Genomic DNA, 17,360 nt, shown 5'->3' on the forward strand with positions numbered 1-17,360 from the left:
TCCCTTACGCTGAGTAGACCATCTGTAAAACACACAATATATACATATATATACATCAACATCTGCTGGTGTACGAACACAATGCTAGGTAGTAGTGGTGCGCGGCCGGCCCGTTGCCTTGTGGGCAGACGGGTCAAGATTTTGATCAACAATTATTGCACAGCGGCCAGGGCGGGTCACCCCATTTTGAGAACGACTGACATAAAAACATGGGTTTTCAGAAAACTGTCAGAATTTAGAAGACATTTTTTAAATTTCGACGTCAGGCCAAAATGGGTTAAGTACAATTCCAATTCCAATTTTCGATACCTTTACTTCTACTCCACTATATCACAGAGGCAAATATTGTACTTTTTACTCCACTACAATTATTAGGAATGTTTACTTTGTAGATTAATATTACAAAACATACAATAACCCCGTCAGCCCTATACATTTTAGCCAGTTGAAAATAGTAGAGAGAGCTTGTAGATCTGCTATTTTCAAAACCTTTGAAGATTTGTGAATTGGGACATTGTGCATACATTTTACTCAAGTACATTTTGAATTCTGGACTTTTACTTGTATTTCTACATAGCGGCCGGTATTGATACTTTTACTCGTTATTTTAGTACTTTTCCCACTTGTAAAATTGAGAGATATTATTGATAAGGCTGCCTGATAAACACACACCTGTCTTGGAGCGTGTGCGTCTTGGCCTGCAGTGCGTCCACTGCCGTCCAGCTCCCAGGGGGACCGTCCGTTCCTGGCGCAGAGATGACCCCACACTTCTATGGCCAAGGCACCTTCCATCTGTCACGTGCACCATGTAGTCCTGCAGAGAGAATCACGTTGCAAAACAGTTCATGAGTTGGAATCAAGCGCGCGCTACGAGCTTGTAGGTCTGCTATTTTTGAAAAATCATGAAAATGTGGCACAACTCTTTTCAGAGCTTAAATTGTCAGGCCCGCCAAAATATAATTTTGTCAACAAATTAAACTGTAGACGAAAATTGTACTGCAATTTGAAATCAACTAAAATCTTGATATTCAGTAGACACACTAAAACATTTTAGATGACAAAAATATGACAATTTTTTTATTCAAAGGACTATGAAATTTGCTGTCAAAATGAAGACTGGCTTTAAACACATCACTTACACTCCATCTTCAACAGTTTAGTCATTTATCGATTTAACGAGCGTCGACTGACTTACCGATAGGGTCTCTGCAGTCAGACCATGGGTCAGAGGTCACCGATGGGGTCAGTGCAGACCACGGGGTCAGAGAGGTGGGCAGGTTGACCGCGGTCACTCTGAAGTGGTCGACGGCGAGCGGCAGCAGGCCTGTGACAAAAATGATGGCGGCCGACCCCCATCTGAAAAGATGTTGTTCCAGGGACCCCCAGAAGCAAAGATATGAGTTAAAAGAATATATATTCAAAGAGCTGCGCCACATTTTCTTGACTTTTCAAAAATAGCAGATCTACAAGCTCAGACAATTATTTGACAACTTTAGCTCAACTTACTTTGTAGACCGTTTAGAAAAATAAAATCAATCTAATCACAATGTTGGCACAAATATGTTGGACTTTATATATGTATTTATACCTGCCAACCAGCGCTGCCTGTCTTTAAAGAAATGGTAATAAAGTGACGGTACACACATTAAACAGTTTCTTCCATATTAATTTCCAAAAGATCAATTGCCTTCCGTCTGTCCTATTAATAAAATAGATCCATTAATTAATATTTTATTACATTTGTTCTGCCTGGTTTAAGAAAATAAACATATTGTCTAGTATTATTTATTGTATTAACTAGTTGTTCTATTAAGTTCAAACTAGTTCTATTAATTAATACATTTTAAATGATATTTATTTATTTAAGAAAATAAACACATTGTCTATTATTTATTGTATTATCTAATAACTCGTTTTACCTAATAATAAATATATTAATTAGATTGTTAAATGATATTTTATTACATTATTTGTTCTGCGTGGTGAAACGCGTAAGGCTGTCATTACTCTGAGTAACCACTAGAGGGAAGTGTTGGCCTAAAAGTCACAGTCATTAACAGTTTGTAGAAAGCACAGTTCAACACAAGCTTTAATACAATTTAATTTGCATACAGTAATTTAATTACAATATTCAACATTCATGTTTGGAGGCATGGCTCTGTTCTGGGAGATTGTCAGCATAAATATTAATAAGCCAGGTCATTATCATCTGCTCAGGGATATCCTGACGGACCCTCCTCTCGGAGCTAAAGCATTAACTCGCCTATTAGTTTGTATTGTTACTCATTTCAGAACGCGCCCAATATTACTGACATACATACAGTAGAAAAGTGTAAATTGATAAAACATGTATAATGCGCAGCTGAACGGTCCAATATTAGACTGACCAAACACACATGTGTAAATAGAAAACATGTAGAAGCTGAACTCGTCCCTCAAAGTAAACACAACACAGAACTCTAAAATAAAAGACCTCGTTACATTGACCGCTATTGTTATTATTATTATTACCTGTCTCTCGTTGTGGAAAATACGTTCTTTACATTTACTTCTTGTTCTGAGCGTCGACTGTCCTTCCATCATGGCTCCACACGTCTTTAGCAGTTAGCACCGCGATATATAATAACTATTATTATTATTATAAATAACAACTAAACACTAACAATATAAGCTGCAAGTGTAGAGTTATAGTATAGTACAGTAACTATGTAGGCTATGTAGTAATATATTATAGTAGTGCAGACTCCTGAGTGAGACGAATTGTTTGCACCAGCTGTGTTCAATCAATCAATCAATGGTCGAGTGTAGTCAGAGATGAGTCGGTCATGAACGAACGAATCAAAAGAACTAGTTCTTTTTGGTGAACGAAACCAATCCGGTCACTTCCGTGAACGATCCGTTCTGCGTCCGTTCTTAATGACGGGGATTCGCCCGGCGGCTCTTCTCATTCAGAGCCTGCTCTGTTACTTTATTATGAATCATGGAATCACTATGCATTGTTTTATGAGCTTATGACCATGAATGTTAGTATTTTAGCTGTTTTAGTATTTTTTTATAGTAAGCATTTTAATGACAGCATTTACAAACTTTAAATTAATGTTTGTGAATTAAACTAGTATAATATTAAATTATATATAACTACAACTATTATTATTATTATTATTACTTTATATTACAATGTAGGCATTTATCAGGCATTAATCCATTTATCAGGCTTTATCCAGTGATCATATTCATAAGCATTAAAAATATATGAATATTCATAAATGTTTCATTTAAATGAATGAATTAATGATAGGTGGACAGACAATGTTGGAACTATGCACAAAAACAAACTTCACCCATTTACTTGTAAAACTGTGATGCATTTCACTCCTATGCCATATAAAGTTAGGTGTGAATCCCTAGACTCCTTCAAACCCGCTCTCAAAAAGAGCACCTACGGACAGCTGCAATGGACCCTGATGTTAACCAGTATTGTTTTTGGCAGCAAATTTTGATTTTAGTTTTAGTCAAAGTCTCTTACTCTCTCAATAGTTTAATTTAGTTTCAGGCACATTTTAGTCACCTGGAATGTTTTAGTGTTAGTCTAGTTTTAGTTGACTAAATATCATAAGATTTTAGTCGACTAAATCCACAGTTGATTTAGTAGACTAAAATGTACTTTGGTGAGCCGTGATGCCGTCGTAATGACTGATTTTACACTTGCTGAAAATAGCTGATCTACAAGCTCACGTGTTGCGCTGCGACACACGAGTTTGTAGATCTCAGCTATTTTCAGCATGCAATCAAGTGTAAAATGACTTATACTGGATCTCTTCCTATAGCGTTTAAAAGTTTTTATCTGTTGACAAAATTGTTAGTATATATAGTCATCAGTTTTAGTAATCATAGCTTAGTTTTCATTTAGTTTCCATCAGTGAAAAAAGGTAGTCGACGAACATTTTTCGTCTTAGTTTTAGTCAACGAAATCAACACTAATGTAAACAAGTGTTTTTTCTGGTTTTATCGTCGTAGCAGTAGATTTTGTATTGACCTGTATACTTTTGTTTGAAATGTACCTACATACTGTGAAATAAACATTTCAATCAATCAATCATAAATGCTGTACCTGTTGATCACAGACGAGGCCTTCTTCTCTGGCTGGCTGAAGTGTGTAGAACATCTCCTCAGTGTGAACATTCTGCCAAAATAACCGAGCTACAAGCTCTGATAAACATTCAGCCAAAACAACAGATCTACAAGCTCACAGTGCAATGCATTGTTTGGTACGTGGTCTGCTCTTTCTTCCCTCTATGCTGAAAATAGACGATACACACTTAGGGATGTCAATGGCTAACCGGATAGCAGTTAAAACAAATCTGAATATAATGATGGGCTTCACGGTTAACTTTAAAAATAATAAATGTATGTTACTGATGGTGTTATTTAGTTATGGAGAGATGTCATCATTCTAAACACTCAGGGAGGTGCAAGAGAACACTAGATAAGATTACATACATTTTGGGTTAAAAGAAAATAAATAAAATCGTTAATTAGCTATGGGGTAACCGAATGGAAAATGATCCGTTAGAGACATCCCTAATCACAACATAGAGCATTAGAACAACGGTCAGGATATTTAAGCGCCTTGGATAAAGGCACTATATAAATGCACCATTTACCATTTATTTAACACCACAGAAGAAGACAGCAGGAAGTGAAGTCGGGGTTTCAATAAAGCATAACTAAATCTAAAGATGTAATGATGTTTTAGGCCGACCAGCTGAAGAGATCACAGATTTGAGGCATTAAGGTTGCTTTTATTACATTTAACTGAGATTCTATTGCTAGTATTCTATTGCTAGTTTGATCACATCACTCAGGTGACCCAGCCGGGGTGATCAAGTCCCGACTTACGTCCCAGTAGCTACCCTCGACCAGTCCCATTAGGGTTAGCTGGGGACCATCACTGCCTTACAATATTAAATATGAAGCAAATATAGATTGAAGTGCTTCGACAAAAGACTGAATGGAAAGCAAAATAGAATAACAAAGTGCTTGTCACTGAACGGTACTGTAGCCCAATTTATCTTATGCTTAGAAATGCTCATTATTTATTTAAATAATGTTATATTCTTTAATTCAACAATAAAATATTTATTTAATTTAAATAAATAAAACATTTATTATTTAAAATAACAAATGTTCATAGCTGAAATAGAAGTGTCTATTTGTACGTCTCTAAATGTTTTGATGAATTGAACATGGTGGACCCTGTTGTAAACAAGCGTAATGCTTAATTGGGTCATCCACTCACAGTTAACAGTCTTTGTCTTGAGTTTGTGCTTGAAATGTACTGTAATTCTGCAAACTGTTAATAAATATTTCAATCAATCAATTCTGGGGAGGTCTCTGGAACAACATATTTTCAGATGGGGGTCGGCGGCCAAATACTCATAATTCTGGGGGTCCTTGACATGAAATATTGAGCACTGAGAGAATTAAAAAATAAATCTACAGAGCAACTATATTTGGAGGTATGAATCTCATCAACACTTGGAGTTAACATCATGAGGTTGTTAACACAAGCCAAACCTCTAACAAAGAGGCGCTTCAAATTGCGCTTCAAACGTTTTTGAGAAGAAACAAATCTGAATCAGATCTGTGAAACATCCAGACTGGAATCCGATTAGATTACATTAAGTCTAAACACAAACAAGTGGAATCCAATTTTTACAAATGCGACTTGAGCCACATTCAGAGGTGGTCTGATTCAAATCTCATTCAGGAGATCAGTCTCAGTCTGAACGCAAAATAAATCTGATTCCATGTGACTTGTTTGTGTTTAGAGTCACTTATTTAAACAGATCGCATTCCAATCTGAATCTGGCACAGATCTGATTCAGACTGGATTCAGCTGCCAATCTGAACACAGATCTGTGACAGATCCCATCTGGTCACTTGCAGATGCAGTGAACGGTCGATCAGATTTGACTGGATGTGACTGCAGTCTAAATGGGGCATTACTACATCTGTCTTGTTTCTCTTGTTGTCTCCTTGATTTGATAAGCGAGAAACACCAACACACACTCACAAAGTCACCCAAGTGTAAAACCAATAAATATACTCATATAGTGAACAAAGTGTTCTTGTGCCTCATCGTCAGAAATGTGAGTTCACCGGAGGTGGGAGGAGCATTAAATGCCAACCTGGCTGAAAACACAATCTCCTCCCCTCAGTGGTGTTGGTGATGGCTCACAGACGCAGACGGCGGCTGCAGGTCTTTGCTCTCTGTGTCCGAAGCAGAGTCGATGTCCTGCGTCTGCTGTTTCATCCACATGGCAGCTCCTCGTGTCTGAGATATAGAAACAGAAAGTTAGCTCCACCTCTCCCCCTCTCAAACTGTCTGCTAAAGCAGCTAACTCCACCTCTCCCCCTCTCAAACTGTCTGCTAAAGCAGCTAACTCCACCTCTCCCCCTCTAATGCAAGTAACTGACAATATATAAAGTCACAACACCAACTCTGATGAGGCAGCATCGCATTGTTTGAATAAAATCACTCCCGTGTGAAGTGAGGGGCTTTTTACCAACCCTTATCATCTCACATCATGACGATATCATAACATAACATGTATATGCCGATTTGCTCAGTGACATACAAAACAGACACTGTTCATTGTTAAGTTAAACGCCCGGGGGTATTTATTCCATTAACCCATTCAGGACGGAAACCCCTTTTGGGATTATGTTATACTTTAGCTATTGAAAAATAGCAGATCTACAAGCTCATAGTGCGGCAAGTGCCGCGCTACAAGCTTGTAGAAAAATCGTGAAAATGTGGTGTGAATCTTTGAATATATATTCTTTCCCAGTGGACGTTTTTAACTTCAATCTTTGCTTCTGGGGGGTTTCTGGAACAGATAGGGGTCCCGCGGCCAAATACAGATAATTCTGGAGGTCCTTGACATGAAAACAGTTGAGCACCATTGACATACTGTAGATCGACAACAACGGGAGGTATGATTAATTCTAACGCGACTGACACATGATCTTTGCTTAGAATTGGACGGAATTATTTAGATTTAGATTCACACCAGCCTGTGGAGCGATGCGATCGGTTTTGATATCAATACATCACCGTCCTTTTATTAATCTCAGTCCTGGGCGACGAGTGTTACTAATTGATAGGACGGAGAACTCTTGCCGCTTGGGTGTAATGTTTGTGTTAGTGACAAAACAAACATTAAACTCTGTCCATTGTCAATGGACAAGACAAACATTAAACTCTGTCCATTGTCAATGGACAAGACAAACATTAAACTCTGTCCATTGTCAATGGCGTTTTGAATGTTTGACAAAGACAAACTTAATTAAATTAAACATAGGAGGGGCCAGCGCCCCTCAAAAATAGAATCTTTTGTATTAGCTTTAATATGTCATGTTACTTAAGGAATGGGATCTGAGATGATGATCATTACTGTGTCTACAGTAACTACCCCTGAGATGTCTATCAGTGAAAGATTCAATAAAAAGAGGTTAGGGTTAGGGGTTAGTGTTTAGGGTAATAGTTACCTTCCTCTCTCAGCTATCTGATCCTCGCTGACAACAAGGATATGGTCCGCTCCCATGATGGACAACCTAGAAATCACATTATGCATTATGTTGATGGCAGCGACCGGGAGCCAATGGAGGGAGAGGAGAAGGGGGAGGGGCAGCGACCGGGAGCCAATGGAGGGAGCGGAGAAGGCGGAGGGGCAGCTACCGGGAGCCAATGGAGGGAGAGGAGAAGGCGGAGGGGCAGCTACCGGGAGCCAATGGAGGGAGCGGAGAAAGGGAGTGAGATGTGAGAATTCTGGCTCGTTGAAGACCAAGCGTGTTGTGGCATTCTGGATCAATTGGAGAGGCTTAAGTGTGCATGCCGGTAGGCCAGTAAGGAGGGCGTTACAATAGTCAAGTTTTGACCTGACTGATGTCTGGATGAGGAGCTGGGCTGACTCCTGGGTGAGGAAGGGTCTAATCCTTCCAATGTTATAGAGTTGGCTTCCCTTGGCGTCCCCATTTCCCTGCAGCTGTGCACCTGAGACAGAGTGGTATCCCCAAATAGGCTGTGCCCCGATTCCCTGCCTATGCCCAGGTGAAACAACAGGCTGTGCCCTACAACACCTTCCCATGCACAACATTAACATTGAATCGACTACAACAGGTTTTACGTCACTGATAAAATAACCATAATAAAACTTTCAGTTTGTCTTGTCTAGTTTCCTCACAAAACAGAGTATGAGAAAAATGTTTTAATGACCAAAGCTTGCAGTGGGAGTGTCCAAAGTCTCTTTCCCATTTCAATGTACAGATTTAACTTTGATCCGACTCACCTCAGCGGTGGACTGCAGGCTGTGTGTACGTCCACACTACTACTGTACACTATCCCAGGTTAGGGTCAGACTCACCTCAGCGGTGGACTGCAGGCTGTGTGTACGTCCACACTACTACTGTACACTATCCCAGGTTAGGGTCAGACTCACCTCAGCGGTGGACTGCAGGCTGCAGGGTGAACTTGATCTGGTTGACTCCGTGGTGAACGGGCTTGCCGTAGGTGGCTCCCTTCGGTACGGGGCGTTCACGACCATCACGGCACACACGGATACGATAGATGACGTAGCCTGTTGAAACAAAAAAAGATATGCTAATGACGTAAACATACGCTAATGACGTAGCCTGTTGGAATAGAACACAGTGCTGCTGTTTTTGCTTGTAAAATGTGTTATATTGATTTCGGCAACACAACATATTTCTCAAATGTCATAAATACATATACCTAACATCTAAAACAAGTACTGGTGCCTTAGTTTACTCATACGTTAATCTAGATCATGAAATGTAGCACATTTGTAAAAAAAAAACGCTTCAACTAACGTAAATGGCACCCAGCACACTGAAACATACACACAGTGCTGTGACCTCAGATGGAGGGATGCAGCTGACCACTGCATGTCTTGTAGTTGAAGCGGATGTCAGATGTCTATAGGGTGAGCAGGAAAGGTGACAGCACTGAGCCCTGGGGAGTGCCTGTGATGTACACCAGCACCTCCGAACAGACAACCCTGCAGTCTCACATACTGCAGTCTGCCCGAGAGATTCTTAGATCCATGCCTCCAAACCATGCCCCCCCCCCCCTTCAACACAAGCTTCTGCAAGCAGTTGTGACCGGATAGTTTTGAAGACACTGGAGAAGTTTTAAAAAAAGCATGATTCTAACTGTATTGCCCTGGGTGTCAAAGTGTGTGAATGCATTGTTTAGCATGTAGAATATATGACATCATCAAACCCAATGTCCACCTGGTATGCAGACTGAAGGGGGCCAATGTACTGATTGCACGGAGATGATCACAGTTCCTCCCCGTCTTTAGGGAGAGGATATCGTTTGGATCAGCCCCTCATCACACGTAGAAAATGCATGTTTTGGCCAGAAAGGAATCTTTTTCCTACCAGAAAAAGATTAAAAATACTTTGTTACTCCATTGCGCCCCTGCAGATATAAAAATGAATCCCTTTCTGGCCAAAATAATGCATTTTATACATGTGGTGGGGAGCTCAGAGTGGAAAGTAGGCTTTCTAGTAATAACACAAGCCGCCTTTGTATTGGTAAGTATAGGTACGTATTTATATTTCCGCAACAAAGGAGAGGCTGGTCTGCATTTCATGCGAGCGCAGGAAGACCCACCCATAGCTCTAATGAAGGCATTAGAGCTGAGCTATACTATATTATACTATACTACTATACTATACTATCAGTGTTTCCTGCAGGAAAAAGCTTTGGCATGGAGCTGGGCACACCCTCTATTAGAGTGTTCTAGATAGATGTAATCATTGATACGTCACATACTGATAAAATAACTATAATAAAACCTTCAGTTTGTCTTGTCTAGTTTCCTCACAAAACCAGAGTATGAGAAAAATGTTTTAATGGCCAAATCTTGCAGTGGGAGTGTCCAAAGTCTCTTTCCCATTTCGATGTACAGATTTAACTTTGATCCGACTCACCTCAGCGGTGGACTGCAGGCTGTGTGTACAGAGTTGCTCCCTCTCTCCTCTCTTTCAAAACCTCACTCAAAACCCACCTCTTCAGGATAGCTTTCCCCAGCTGAGGTCTCTTTTTTTTAAACCCTGTACTGTTGTCGTATCTGTTATGTTTTGCTTTGTTTTTTTCTTTTTCTTAATAAAGTCTGTTCCTAGTGTTCCTATGTAAAGCGCTTTGGGTATCTAGAAAAGCGCTATATAAATTTGAGCTATTATTATTATTACGTCCACACTACTACTGTACACTATCCCAGGTTAGGGTCAGACTCACCTCAGCGGTGGACTGCAGGCTGTGTGTACGTCCACACTACTACTGTACACTATCCCAGGTTAGGGTCAGACTCACCTCAGCGGTGGACTGCAGGCTGTGTGTACGTCCACACTACTACTGTACACTATCCCAGGTTAGGGTCAGACTCACCTCAGCGGTGGACTGCAGGCTGTGTGTACGTCCACACTACTACTGTACACTATCCCAGGTTAGGGTCAGACTCACCTCAGCGGTGAGTCTTTCAGACCCCGATCTGAAAATATGTCGCTCCAGGGACCCCAACCTCATAGCGCGGTGTCGCACTATGAGCTTGTAGATCTGCTATTTTTCAATAGCTAAATTATAATATAATCCTTAAAACACCAAAAGGGGTTCCCGTCATTAATGGGTTCAAAGGAGCTGTAAGTGTCCAGCCTACAGTCCTTAAGTACCCAGTAAACACTCACCCTGGTAGGCATTGTAGCCCAGACTACAGACACAGTAAACACTCACCCTGCTAGGCCTTGTATCCCAGCCTACAGACCCAGTAAACACTCACCCTGCTTGGCCTTGTATCCCAGCCTACAGACCCAGTAAACACTCACCCTGCTAAGCCTTGTATGCCAGCCTGCGGTCCTTGTCGGGCCTGGTGGGTCGGGGAGCTCTGTAGAGGTTGGACAGCTGGCGGTACTGCAGCAGGAAACGCATCACGTCCGACTGCTTCTTGCACCACAACTCCTGCATGTATTTGTACGCTCCCATCTTGGTTTATCTGCAGGAGGAGAGACAGCAGGACAGTAAGACAGTGTACTCTGTACAAAAATACTTTCCGTCAAGAAATTCTGTGCAGGAGTTTGGAAGCGCACGTCAAAGTCACCCTTGCGTACCACCTGTTTCGAATTTGCACATAATGCAGGAGGCAGCAGCGCAACCCATTACAAAAAAACGAGTGTTTCCAAACTGCAACACAAAAATAATCACCTGCAAAGAATGTCTTGACAGAAAGTAGCTCATAACAACATGTCTACGGGTGGATTTTTATTAAAGCGCAAATAACATGCATTTTAAAACCGCTTTTAATATTTAATATCATATTGTCTATGTCCCTCAAAGTTATTTCTAATGGTTTGAGCCTCAATCACCACTCTGATATAAACAGTCCTTGTCATTTTTTCTGGACTTTGAAAGCAGTTTTAGCTGCAGTACAGTAATGTCCTGAGATGGTGGGGGTGCTGATATGCAGATTATTTCATATTTGAGTCATTATAATACTGATGCTAGATAAAACCAGGCTTGTTTCCATTCCATGCTAGCTTGGAAAATCAACAATGGTGGACATTGTAAACAAAGTGGAAATGCAAATTTGGAACTGAAGACTGAAGAAGAGGAGGAATTATACAAAGTAGGGTGACATTGATGACATCACGATGAGGACAAAATCAGTTGAGCTGTTCCTGAGAGCAATTTCCATTAAAGCACCAATATGATATGAAAGCCTGATTGTTCAAAATTGGTTATTTGTGGGGATAGAAAACACATATGGGAGCCCCAAAAACACAAAAGAAATTGAAAAAGTTGAATTTAATGTTATAGGTCCTTTAAACAAAAGCTCAGCAGATTGAAAGAGGATAATTCAAGCTTTCCCTACAGCTGCAATGTTAGTGAGTTTAACGTCGTTTAATACAAGCAGATCGCAAACGCAAATTGGATGAATGGGGAGTCAATGGAGGGTATTGCAACTCTAGATTCATCCCATTATGAAAAAATCTAGAGTTGCAAATTGCTGCTAGTCTAGTATCAACTAGGCTTGATAGATAGCCTGATATAATCTGGGCTTTAAATGAGCTGTACTGTACTTTGTTTGAATGTGTGAAAGGTGGTATATAAATAAAATGCCCTACTTGCTCAGACTGAGGTAACGCATAGTCATACACACACATATATATATATATATAGTCTGTATAATCATTCATAGGCTACTACTCATTGTTGACAGAACATACTGTATTAATTTCACACTCAGAGATGATAGATAATTCAATCACTGTTCATTCAGTCAATTCAAAGGGCTTTATTGGCATGAGAAAACATACGTTTACATTGCCAAAGCCACTGACTGAACATGTGACTCATTCCAGCCGCGTCAACTCCGGGGGTGCAGAAGCGCAGCTGCACCCACTGGCATTCTGTTTTAATAGCAGAATATGCTATACCCACTGTATAGTGACTGTCCTGAATGAAAATGTCACGTAGTCACATACCAGCTTGTGCAGCGTCGGGCGCGGGCCAGATAGGTGTTGGGCCGCCGCCCATTGGCATTCAAATGCTAATAAGGTGGCTTTTGTTCTGCTGCCAGGTAGAGAGTATAAATGTCCATACATTACAGTACAGGATTCATTTCCAATTCCATTTGACTACGAAACTACGATGATGAAGCCACCTCCTGCGAAGAAGAGAGTCCAGTCCATCCTACAATTCGGCGCCGCTGCTGCCGCCTCAAAGACCCGGCTGCTCCCACCAGAGCCCGCTGCCACATCGACTCCAGTGCCACTGCCCGGCGCTCCTGCGCCTGCCGCCGCCAAGACCCGTCTCCCAGTCTGGCGGGATCTGGGAGTCCCAGAGGAGCTCGCTGTCGCCACACCGACTCTACAAGTAGCTGCCGAGGCTGACAGCAGTATCAGCGCCAACACAACGGCTCTTTTAAGAGCTAATAGCAGCCAGCCGCCGAGCAAAAGCGTCGTTTGCGTAGTTCCTCAAAAGTGAGGAGGGGGGGATCGCCAGATCTACTTTAACAGAGGCCGTAAGACTGGTGAAACAAGTGCTGACTGTCCCTGTCACATCATGCACAGCAGAAAGGTCATTTTCAGGGCTAAAGAGACTAAAGACATATTTGCGATCCACAATGGGACAAGCTAGACTCAATCACCTGGTTCTGATAAACTGTCACAGCGACATGGTGCAGGAATTGGACATGGATGCTATAGCCAACGAGTTCATCAGCCGTGCAGCTGTTAGGAGAAACACTTTCCTCGTACGTTAAATGGTACGTCAATAAGCGACCGCCACAAAGCGACTGCTATAGCTGTTTATCATTGATCATGCAGAAATGTTGAAACAATTTAATGTTATAGCTGTAATGTAAGGACTCTAGAAACACTTTCCTCGTAAGCGACCGCCACAAAGCGACTGCTTTACTGTTTATCATTGATCATGCTGAAATGTTGAAACAAAAGATACTGAAACAATTTAATGTGTTCGTTGTGAACTGAAACACTGTGTTCATTAGCAAACTGTAAATAAATTACCAACCGAAAAAACAAAACTCGTTTTATTTCCACCGCTGGGGGGGAAGGGGGGGGCACCCACTGCCGTTATAGGAACGTGACGCGTCTGACTCATTCAGAGATAAAGTGGAGTATTTTGGTGTAAACTGAACGGAATGGTCTCTCTCTCTCTCTGTGTGTGTGTGTGTGTGTGTGTGTGTGTGTGTGTGTGTGTGTGTGTGTGTGTGTGTGTGTGTGTGTGTGTGTGTGTGTGTGAATGAATGAATTTCTCACAGTTTTGGATTGTTTTTTGGATTGATTGATTGAAGTACCGGTGTAGATCAACTTGAAATCTCATTCATCACACCGATTTCCAAAACGGCTGTTTAATAAGCCTACATATTTGTTTTTAACATCGCCATCTCACCATCATCACCTATATAAGTTCACCTTAGTGTAATAAAGCATTACACTTGTTTACAAGAGGGTCCACATTTTTCAATTCATCAAAAAGGTGTAAACTGACCTTAAGTTGTTCCAGTCTCAGAACAGTTGGTTGGTTGGTCCGTTTCGCTGCGGCTGTAGAGACACTCAGACATGTAACGTAATTTAACTTTGGCAATGGAACCAAATGGACCCGCTCGTTCAGACAAGACGGCTCGGTTCAATATATGTAACATAGTTCCTGCTACTGTATCATTTATTATGAGCAGCAAAATTACCACAATAATAATAGACGGAGCCTTAGAGTATACTCTATGGACGGTCAGCATGCTCAGAATGAAAACATCCGGTGTGGAGCGTATAAGAGGCCGCCCGGGCGGAAACAAACACTTTGAACAGATCGGTTCCGTCTCTACAGTTCCTACTCCACTGTGCGCTTCTGTCTGTCTGCGGAGGTTTACGGTAAAACAGCGACGCCCTGTGGGTGCATGTGCTCATTACATTACATGACATTATGTTAGTTAGAGCACTGGTTAGAGGAGCGCCCTTGTTGCCGAAAGGTTGCCGGTTTGATTCCCCAGACGGGCAGGAGAAATCTGGGTTTGGGAAGTGATTGTCATCACTCACCCAACACCGCTGAAGTGCCCTTGAGCAAGGCACTGAACCCCCAACTGCTCTGTGTGTGTGTGTGTGTGTGTGTGTGTGTGTGTGTGTGTGTGTGTGTGTGTGTGTGTGTGTGTGTGTGTGTGTGTGTGTGTGTGTGTGTGTGTGTGTGTGTGTGTGTATGTGCAGGGCGTTGCTGAAAATGAGCACCTGTGCTCAGCTACTTCCCTGGGTAAAAAAACAACAACAAGGAAACATGTTGAATTCTATTTATTTTATTGCAAAAGTATTCATTTCTCACTTAACCATAGGCATATTTGACCTTTAACCTGGGGACCCCCACAATGATCATATTTGACCTGGGGGCCCCCAAAATGATCATATTTGACCTGGGGGACCCCCAACAAAAGGTACAACAAATAAAAAATAAAACCAGAATTTGGCATTTAAAACGTGTTCACATAGCCTATAGATATTGAATATTTCCTCGTTTTAAACATGCAAACAAAATGAAATAAGAATGATTATTGTATCTATAATATATCTGTATTATAGATAAAGAATGATGACTTCTGGCTTTATCCAATTTTCATTCTGAAAAGTTATGCAAACAATGCACAATACAATGCCTGATATGCACATGTAAATATACAACTGACATGTTTCACGTATAAAACAACATGTGTGAAAAGTACGAAAAAAGCTACACATGCGGAATGCTAGCATTTTGCCCAGCGGTGTGTTCAGAATGTCGTAGAAATGTAACCCTGTATGAAACCTTAACCCTAGAAATACCATATCGGTATAGACCGATTCAGAAACTGGTCTCATGGTCGCAAGGACGGAGTTCTCCGTTCTATCAATTTACAATTTACAATTTAGGCATTTAGCAGACGCTCTTAATCCAGAGCGACTTACATTTAAGCAAGAACAAAAGCATGGGAATACATCACATAAAAGCATTTATCAATATCATGAAACATGCGTAAGCTAAGAAAGTAACAGTGGAATATCTATATAATGAAACTATACATACACTATACATATAAACTATACATATTTACTACTATGCTATACATATGTACTATGGCGTGCTATGACTATATACGATACATATCAATCATATCATATCATATCATATCACATATCAATCGATACTATCAATTAGTAACGCCCAGTGCTCAGAACGGAGATTAATAAAAGGACGAAGATTTATTGATATCAAAACCGATCGCATCGTTCCACAGGCTGGGAGCGTCTGTTGCACAACATTCAATGTTATTTTCCAGTTGGGACATCATCGCAAATGTTCCACCCATTTTAGCCGACGAGATCGAAAATCTTAAAACATGAATAACTCTTGATCTAAATCATTCCGTCCAATTCTAAGCAAAGATTATGTGGCCCACCGCGGTCGAGTTGCTAGTCGCAGTACAATGATTCATATCTCCCGTTGTTGTCGATCACCTCGGGTGTATTTTGGCTACATCAAGCTACTTCAGCTTCATCTGGGATAGCGCCTGGTGCGTCGCTAAATGTGCTCCGTTCTGTAAATCGCTGGGCGCTCTGATTTAGTAGTCCTTAACCCTACCTCCTCTGATTTTGTAGTCCTTAATACCCCCCAGGCGATGAATGTGTTTTAATATGTAAAGGGTTAGGATATGTGGTTTTGTAAATTATGGTCCCACAAATGTTTAAATTGATGATAAAGTTCTAGGGCTCCTATTGGCTGTAGTGAGAGAAGCACCGCCCCTCTCTAGGGCTCCTATTGGCTGTGCTGAGAGAAGCCACACCCCTCAGTGACGTATTGTTCTTACAGTCTCTGGTTAAAAAAAAAAAAAAAATCACACCCGTGTGAAGTGAGGGGCGCTCTTATCATCGTACATCATGATGCATCATCTCATACTGGCCAATCAAAATGCCTGTTGCCTGTGATTGGTTTGCTGATTTGCTTTTACACATGACGTACATTTTCCCTTCAACGTCAACGGCGTTTAATGTTTAATTTACGTCATATTTAGAGGAATTCTGACGTCATTTCTCCGTTCATTGTCAATGGCAAATCTTGAGTGGGGACAAAAGCTGTTTAAAAAAACGGAAAGCTACACAGAAAAGTGTTACCACAGAAAAAGGTTTCCACCCGTCTCTGGTTCAAATATGGGGAGGGAGGGGGTTTGGGAGAGCTCCAGGTTTACACGGTTCTGGAGGTTCTGGGGTCTTCATGGAGGTGTGGGCTCCAGGAGGAGGTTCTGGACTCTTCATGGAGGTGTGGGCTCCAGGAGGAGGTTCTGGGGTCTTCATGGAGGTGTGGGCTCCAGGAGGAGGTTCTGGGGTCTTCATGGAGCTGTGGGCTCCAGGAGGAGGTTCTGGGGTCTTCATGGAGCTGTGGGCTCCAGGAGGAGGTTCTGGGGTCTTCATGGAGCTGTGGGCTCTGGTAGTGGCACCACTCTCTGAGGAGAAACAACATCATCCCATTTAGAACCTGTCCTGAGGACGATTCTCGTTTTTTTCATGTCATGTGAAAGCAGGGAATCATATCTTCAAATGGAAACATTGGTTGTTCAGTTTGACTCTGTCTACTCTATGGCTCTGGTCTCGATGTGGTAACTCTGTCTACTCTATGGCTCTGGTCTCGATGTGGTAACTCTGTCTATTCTATGCACCCCTCCCGCCAATGGGATGGCATCCTGCACCCCCTGCCGCCAATGGGATGGCATCCTGCACCCCTCCGGCAATGGGAT

The 17,360-nt window shown here is 41.5% G+C and overlaps 1 pseudogene across 1 annotated transcript; it reads right to left on the reverse strand.

Moving 5' to 3' along the window:
- Positions 1-6,217: 6,217 nt before the first annotated feature.
- LOC310878473 (large ribosomal subunit protein eL15-like) lies at positions 6,218-14,176 on the reverse strand (annotated as a pseudogene). The gene is made up of 4 exons: positions 14,099-14,176; positions 10,915-11,081; positions 8,505-8,642; positions 6,218-6,337 (listed from the first exon to the last, which is right to left on the reverse strand). The product of its transcript is annotated as a large ribosomal subunit protein eL15-like (transcript).
- Between the last annotated feature and the right edge of the window lie 3,184 nt (positions 14,177-17,360).

The sequence above is a fragment of the Protomyctophum parallelum genome, assembly GCF_964188405.1.
Source record: "Protomyctophum parallelum genome assembly, chromosome: 20".
NCBI classification, from domain to species: Eukaryota; Metazoa; Chordata; class Actinopteri; order Myctophiformes; family Myctophidae; genus Protomyctophum; species Protomyctophum parallelum.